General features: G+C 46.9%; 1 protein-coding gene across 3 annotated transcripts in view; it reads left to right on the forward strand.

Annotated features, from left to right (window-relative positions):
* The window catches only part of arhgef25a (Rho guanine nucleotide exchange factor (GEF) 25a), a 50,460-nt gene that overhangs the window by 5,144 nt on the left and 37,816 nt on the right, over window positions 1–7,500 (forward strand). Inside the window, exon 1 of one of the 3 annotated variants that reach the window (XM_035522445.1) lies at window positions 7,391–7,500. This exon is cut by the window's right edge and continues 370 nt beyond it. The exons of the other annotated variants lie outside the window; for them this stretch is intronic. The gene's annotated coding sequence lies outside the window, so the exon portion shown is untranslated. Of the gene's footprint in view, window positions 1–7,390 lie in introns of those variants that run through there. 3 annotated transcript variants of the gene reach the window in all.

A 7,500-nucleotide genomic window follows, 5' to 3' on the forward strand; every position in this document is an offset into this window, starting at 1 on the left:
AGCACTCGCCTTCCTCCCAAGCCTGAAGAAAGAGGGAAGACAAAAAGAAAGCAAGACTATCAATTGTAGCTGTAGTTATTTTTCCTAGGGAATGTTTTCCTTGAGTATCAGGGAACAAAGGAAGCTTTGTGAGTTCACCAGGCAAACAAGGGACGTGAGTTTGTACCATATGGCTGGATGCTACACTATTGTTCACAGTGATGTAGTTAAGAGGCGAGGAAGTTTCTGAAGGTGTTTGTTGGATGGCGCCACCGAATGCCCGTCTTCCAACCGTTGTCTTAAGTAATGCTGTCGTGTTGCCTGCATGCTACAGCTAGTGCTGCCTTTTGCTGATGTGATCTGCATCCCTTCATAACTGTTATTTCTCTAGGGATGTGGATTTAATCACCGACGACTCTTTAAAAGCTATGGAATTGCATCTGCTTTAGGTGGGAAAGGTCTCCAGACCTGGCAGGCTGCGTGTTAACACACATGCCTCAGTTACGCTAAGCGCTATTTAAGCGGCCCGTCTGTGAGACCGGAAAGGGCTGGAGCGGAATTTCCGTGCCTTCTAAGAGGCCTCGGCTCGCGTTAACGCAGCGAGCGGTGGAGGTGCGGGAGATCAGCCATCTGCTAAAGATTAGGGTCGAGTTGCTTTCTGGTGGCTGCAGTGGAATCATGGGATCGTGGCGACAGCACCTAAATCACAAGCAGACACTTCAGTTTGCAACCAGGCCCGTCCCTCCCCGTCAGCTCTGCAAGCTCCCTCAGCCTGGCGCAGTTCATTTGATGATTTTCATATTTCTCCTCCCAAATCCCTTCATCTGGCTCAGCAGATTGCACAGGCCCACCCACGAGCAGCTTAGGCTACCGCCTCAGGTTCGTCTCGAGTCGTTTAGCAGATCCTTCCTAATGGGCATGGGTTGGGCAAGCGTGCGGACGGCAGCTGGTCTTTCCTGCGCTGTGCCTGCTGCAATCGACAGCTTAGGAGCACAGCAACAGGATGCCGCCAAGTGGAGGCTTGCATGAGGATGGACACGCCTCCGATTTCCTTAGGATCACAAGGGCGTTATTAAGAATGGAACTGAAAAGGGGACAGACCTCTACGCTGAAAGAGAGAGAGCGAGAGAGAGAGAGAATGCAACACGAGAACAGACACAGTGGGATTTAGGCTTTGTTATCCACAGTTTAATGTAGTTGCTTCAAGGCTTTTCTGGGAAATGTAGTTTTCTCATAGATGCTGCATGCTGTCGTGTATCTTTGCATGTGACAGTTTTTCCATGACATTTTCATACTCATATGTAATCAGTTACTGCCTTCTTATAATTGAAAAACAATGACCTTGTGGCTGGTGTGTGTGCTTGCATTTTGTGCAGAAACTACTTGTTCTTTTCCATCCGTTTTTATATAAAACAATATTGTCAGTGCTCTTAAATGAAAACCTTCAAAAACAAACTTCCAGAAATAGAAGCTTAAAAACAAGTTTAAAGCTTAAAGTTGAAAACAAGCTTCTAGTTCCTTTGTTCCTTTGTTGTTTTATGTTTTGAGCTTTTATATTTTTGTTGTCAAAAATGGTTTGAAATTTGTTTACAATTTTTATTTTCCATAAACACTAGATTTGCAAAATTGGCAAGAAGATGTAAAGAGAATCATTTTTCATAATGAAACAAAGCAATACAGAAGAAAGTGGAAGAGCAAATAGTCTGGATTCCTGTTTAATGTATTTGCAATGCCCTGCAGTAGCCACACGGTACTGTTTCTGACAACAAACGGACACCAGACACGTAGACAAACAGGCACACGTGGTAACCAAAGTGTTTCAGCTGATGGAAGGCATGGTGTGGTAACAGCCATCTCAGATGTGTATGCAGAACACTACGACCAAACCACACGTCCCCACTTCTACAGGATACTTTAATTGCTTGGTATTTATGGTACTTTCGCTCATTCATACGTTGACCTATTTTATGGACCTTCTTAACATCTTCCATGAAAAACACCACACAGAGCTGCAGGAATGTGTAGTCAGGCCTCCCAGGGGAAGTGTGGCTAAGCTGGGCTTGACCTTAAAAGGGCCTCACAACCACCAAGCTGGCTTGCTATGTCAGGGAAAATAAGCCCTGGATGTGCCACAATGTGTGTATGTGTGTGTGTGTGCGTGTGTGTGCGCGCACACAACACTGCTATTTTAGTAGTCCTCAAATCATGATAAGACCGTAAACCCTGACAAGACAGTCATCTTACAGTCTTGTTCGTACTTCACTATTGGTATCAGACGCGTATCAGCAGTGTAAAACTGTGTCGAGAAAAGAACAGATGTTGATGATAAACGCCGATGCAAATGCTGAGAGCACAAACCAGGTCAAAGGCCAAACCTTTTCATCAGTTGTCATGGTGAACGGATGTGCTCTTGTGTCCCTGCTGGTGACATGGTGATGGACCGCCAGCCTAAGCACCCCCATGCCAGGCTGCACCAGCACATACATATAGCACACCGACGGCTCCATGGTGTGCATAATCATCCTGGGTCAAGCCCTGCTCTGCCTTTACTCTATATTGGTTCTGAATATATTGATATATTGGTATCTATCTGTCTGTGTGTGTGTGTGTGTGTGTGTGTGTGTAAGCTGTGTAAAATGCAGCACAGTGTTGAATGATTCATTGGAGCAGTGGGTAGGGTCTGGGCCATGTCTTACACTGAGCTGTATACACCTTGTCCCAGAGGACCCAGCCAAGTCACGTGATGAACTGTGCGCGTGGACGTGAGCCTTTGATCTGGGCCAACAGGGGTCTGGGTCTCCTGACTCTGACCGAGAGAGCAAACGAAACACATCGACTCTGCGTTCAGTGAACGCGAGAGGAGGAAAGGCAGGAGGCTTGAGATACTCTGCACAGAGCATCACTGCAAACACTTTGTAAGAGTCCTGCTTTATAAGGCCATGACAGGAGGTCAAGGTTGAGTCAGAAATGTCTTATGTAATCACAGAGAGCTTAATTTGTGTTTCTCTAACTGCACTTTGTTTCGAGAACAGAGTTGTGTGTATTGTGTTTATTATACAATAAAAGTGTCTGTTGGCTTATTTCCAATGTCTATAAAAAAAGGTGCTCAGTTTGGTTTCGAGGCTTTTGTTGCTGTAATGGATGTAATGGGTGTAATGCTCGTGTTGAGAATCCTAGGAGCTGAGCTTCCATTAGCTCCAGCAGAGTACGTCTGACTGGGACTGACTCGGGTTGTCTGAGGGCTGCTTCAACCATGAGTAGCTAGCTGTCCCTCTATGCAGGTGTGTGTGTGTATGTGTGTGTGTGTGTGTGTGTGTGTGTGTGTGCGTGCACCTTTCTGGAGCTGCACTCTTTGAGGCTGGCGCCATGCCCCTAAGGAAAATGAAGGATATAAAAGTCATTACCATTAGCTTTTATTCTGGATCTCCATAGCGAACATGGTGCCAGAGAATGTGTTCGCCTCAGGAGAGCGGGAGAGTGGGTTTGGCTGGCTCTGGCTGAACCAGTGTATGTTCTAGTTTGCTCGCGTCCCGTAGTGTCTTCTGGCTGTTTCTGGCTCTGCTTCTTATCTATTGTGTGGAACCTGTGTGATAAAAACATTTTTTACTCAATTTGCATGTTTATAATGTGTTAAGGACATGAATGCATTCAAGGTCTTTAAAGTTCCCTTGGCTGTCGCTTTCTGCTGTGATAAATGAGAAGGTTGAGACCTTCATCTCTTCCATCCATGACAGACACGCAGAAAGGAGTTTCTGGGCCTCAGTGTCTCTTCAGGAGTTTCCGGGCCTCAGTGTCTCTTCAGGGCAGAGATGTCATCCTCAACACATCTTTTCGGACTTTTCCAAACTCTAGGAGCTAAAAGTTTGATTTTTTTTTGCTGGGATTAAGGCCTGACTGAACTGAAGGGGTCACAAATGCATGCAGCAGACATGGATGAAGTGGCTTTTGTTGTAATGGAGGTCTTTTTCCCCAGGCCTGACTTCCACTGCTCTGTTGCACTCCTGGGCACACAAACAAGGCCATCAATTCAGCTTTCTGAGAACATCTTCAGGAAGGGGTCTGCACACATGGCTTCAGTTCTTTAGACACCTCGAATTGTGGCTGGTGCAGTCTAGACATCTGTGTTTATGGTTGTGTGTGAGTGTGTGTGTGTGTGTGTGTGTGTGTGTGTCTGAGAGAGAGACAGACAAAGGCATACAGAGAGATCAAATGGAAGTTTTCCAAAGCATCAGGAGTCAGAGAGCGGCAGGGAAAAGGAAGAGGAGGAAGAGAGAGAGCAGTGGAGACAGAAGTAGAAAAACAGAGAGAGAGAAGGAAGGAGAAGGGTTCCTAACAGCCCCGCTTCGTTCAAAGTCTTTCTTACACTGGAATGCAAACTGCTACCTGATTATTTTAATACTAAATTCCTACGTACGTTTCACCCGAGATATCTGAATAGAAGCCGTCCATTATAGAACTCATACTTTTTTGGTTTCAACACTGGCTGTGCAGTTTTAACACCAGCAGATAAATCATGCATAGTGCTTTTTTATTACACTGTGTGGCTTCATCCTTTAACCACGCACGTATATTGATTGAGTAGCCTTGGGTAGTGCTGAGTCCCCTGTCTCTAACACGGCTTTTAAGAGCTAAGCAGGAGATGGAAAGAACATGGCAAGCAGATGTGTTATGGCACAAACACCCCCTGCTGATGGCAAGTAATAATGCACTCAGTCACACACAGCTGCAAGTCGGTCTTCTGCTGATTAAAATCTTATGTAATCTGATGTGTTTTTAAGACACATACAGCATGCCATGGGTCACACTTCTGAACCGTAAGTATTGCTGCAGCCCCTTAGGATTCAGCATGTTTACTGCATGTTTATTCAGCACTGATCTGCAAGGCATCTCTTTAGGTGAAAACCTGTTGGTGTTTCTGTTTTTTATTCCCTGACCTTCAGGGAGGTAACTGTCACTGACTGTTTGTTTGTGTACCATTGTGGAAGCCCATTACTTTACTGTAAAAACCAACTAGTGGCATGTGGTATTCACCCCCTACCCAATGATGGAGCAACATCTTACCGAGTCTGTGTGTTAGTGAGTGAGTGTGTGTTTGAGTATCCCTGTTAGCAAGTGACTAAGGGGCAGGAAGAAGACGGGTAGAGGAAGAACGGATACATTTTTTTCTTTTTCTTACAGGAGCTGCCTGTATATTATATCCCGCTATCAATAGTGGGGAATTCTTCAATACCCACAATTCTCTCTCATCTGCCCAAAGCAACATCGACCTTTAGTTATGTTTTTTTTTTTTTTTGCCATTGTGTTCTCTCTCTCCCTCTCTCTCTCTTTAACTATCTCTGTCTCTCTCTTTTCTTTCTCAAACGCATTCTTTCTTTCCATCACAAGCATGTACATTTCGTGGCATGTGGGGGTACATGCTATGGCCTTGGCGTTCATGTACTTGCTTTCTCACCTTCCTGTGGTAAGAGCTTCTTCACCTACTTCGCAGTCTGACTCTCGAGACCAAGCAAAAACCAGAATACTGGTAGGACATCAAGGAAAGAAACATCTCGATGACATCTGACATTTCTGATGTTCCAGACCCTGTGCTGTTACCAGCTTCAAGGCTTGTTACCAACGTCAGTGATTAAAAGGCAAAGCAACACCTAAGAATGTGTGCTGTGGATGCCAGCGTTCAGGTGCCTGTGTCAGAGGCTTCAACATTCACTTTCATGGCTTAACATCATGAGATTACAATCTTAAGAATCTCAAGCACAGATTTCCAACAAGGTGAAAGCGAAAAGGTGTATAATTAATAGCAGAAGGATTCCTTTTGGAAGCGTGGGTGACAGAGGAGACCTCGGAGCTTATCTGACTAAAGGTTAGCGTCATCCCGAGTACCTGCGTGAAATACGTGTTTCATTCTTCCTGTGCTGTGGTCATGATCTGAACATTCTCAAGGGCTGAGGTGTCAGAGCTGTGGCTGAATAGTATGCCTGTCTCGTTTTCAGCCAAATTATTTGCATGTAGCGTGTGCAGTAGCGTGTGCAGTAGAGTCGGCAGCGCTTTGATACAGGGCCCATACAGCTGCACAGTGAGCAAGGAGGAGAACATGGTTAGTTATCACCTCCGTACTCTCGCCGGTACACACCTCTGGGCTTTGCATGAAGCTGAAGGTTTGAAGTGGTCTCTGATAGGACTGATTCCACTGGTGCGCGCACACACACACACACACACACACACACACACACACACACACACACACACACACACACACACACATAGTGGGTGTGTGAATAACAGTTTAGTTTGGAGAGAGTTGGCGAGCGCAACAGGAAGAGGGGGAAAGAAAGACAGAGGGGCATGAGAAAAGGAGGAGAGGGGGAGGGGAATGTCGGGGGGAGGGGAACATGAGAGGAGGGGAGGGGAATGTGGGGGGGAGGGGAACGTGAGGGGAGATGAGGGGAGGGGAACGTGAGAGGAGGGGGAGGGGAATGTGAGAGGGGGAGGGGAACGTGAGGGGGAGGGGAATGTGAGAGGGGGAGAGGAGGGGAGGGGAACGTGAGAGGGGGAGGGGAACGTGAGAGGAGGGGGAGGGGAACGTGAGAGGGGGAGGGGAACGTGAGGGGGAGGGGAATGTGAGAGGGGGAGGGGAACATGTCATTCTCTTAGTTCAGACTCAGCTGATGGTGCTCTCAGTGCAAAGGCAGAGTCATTAACTCCTTCCCCATTTCCTCCAACATCAGCACACACACACACACATTCAGATAAGGAGGGATTTTCTCCTATCCCACTTTACCGTCAACTTGCCACAGGGTTTGTGTTGGAATGTTGCATTGTCACCCTGCACTGGGCCTCTGTAAGTTTACCACATTAGTGTTTTTGAGGCTCATTTGAACTTTGTGTGTGTGAGAGTGTGTGTGTGTGTGTGTGTGTGTGTGTGTGTGTGTGTGTGTATCCCATAGCCCTGCTGCTGTATACAGTTAAACCCCACCCTCCACCTACCCTTCATCCCCTCTGACCCTATAGCCTGATTTAGCCCTGGCTCTGTTCCTAGCAGAGACGGGAACGAGACAGCTTGCGCCCTGAACCTCAAAATTAATTATGTCATGATGCACGTGTGAAGTTTTGTTGATAGGAGTACTTGTGGAGGGGCGTGCCTTTGAACTGACTCATGGGCTGGCATTTTGAATAAGCCAACCTGAGGTCTGCTAACTGCCGTATATGTAAATGTAAATGTAAAAAGCATCTGGAAGTGACCCTAAAGGAAACACAAGCCATAGAAAGCGAGAGAGGGGGGCAGGGGAGGAATATGAGGGGAATGGGAGCTGTATCTTGGAATAGCCAGAGACTGCAGCTACTGACTCCACCCCCTCTCCCTCCCCTCCTCTCTCTCTCGCTCTCACTCCCTCACTCTTTGAGTCAGTCTTGCTGTCTGTCATTAGACCGGGTGGTGAGCAGCAGACAGCAAGGCAGAGGAGCACCGCACGCGAGCGTGAGCGAGAGAGCAGGAGAGCGAGAGAGCGAGAGAAGGCTAGAGAG

Source organism: Electrophorus electricus, chromosome 24 (assembly GCF_013358815.1).
Source record: "Electrophorus electricus isolate fEleEle1 chromosome 24, fEleEle1.pri, whole genome shotgun sequence".
NCBI classification, from domain to species: Eukaryota; Metazoa; Chordata; class Actinopteri; order Gymnotiformes; family Gymnotidae; genus Electrophorus; species Electrophorus electricus.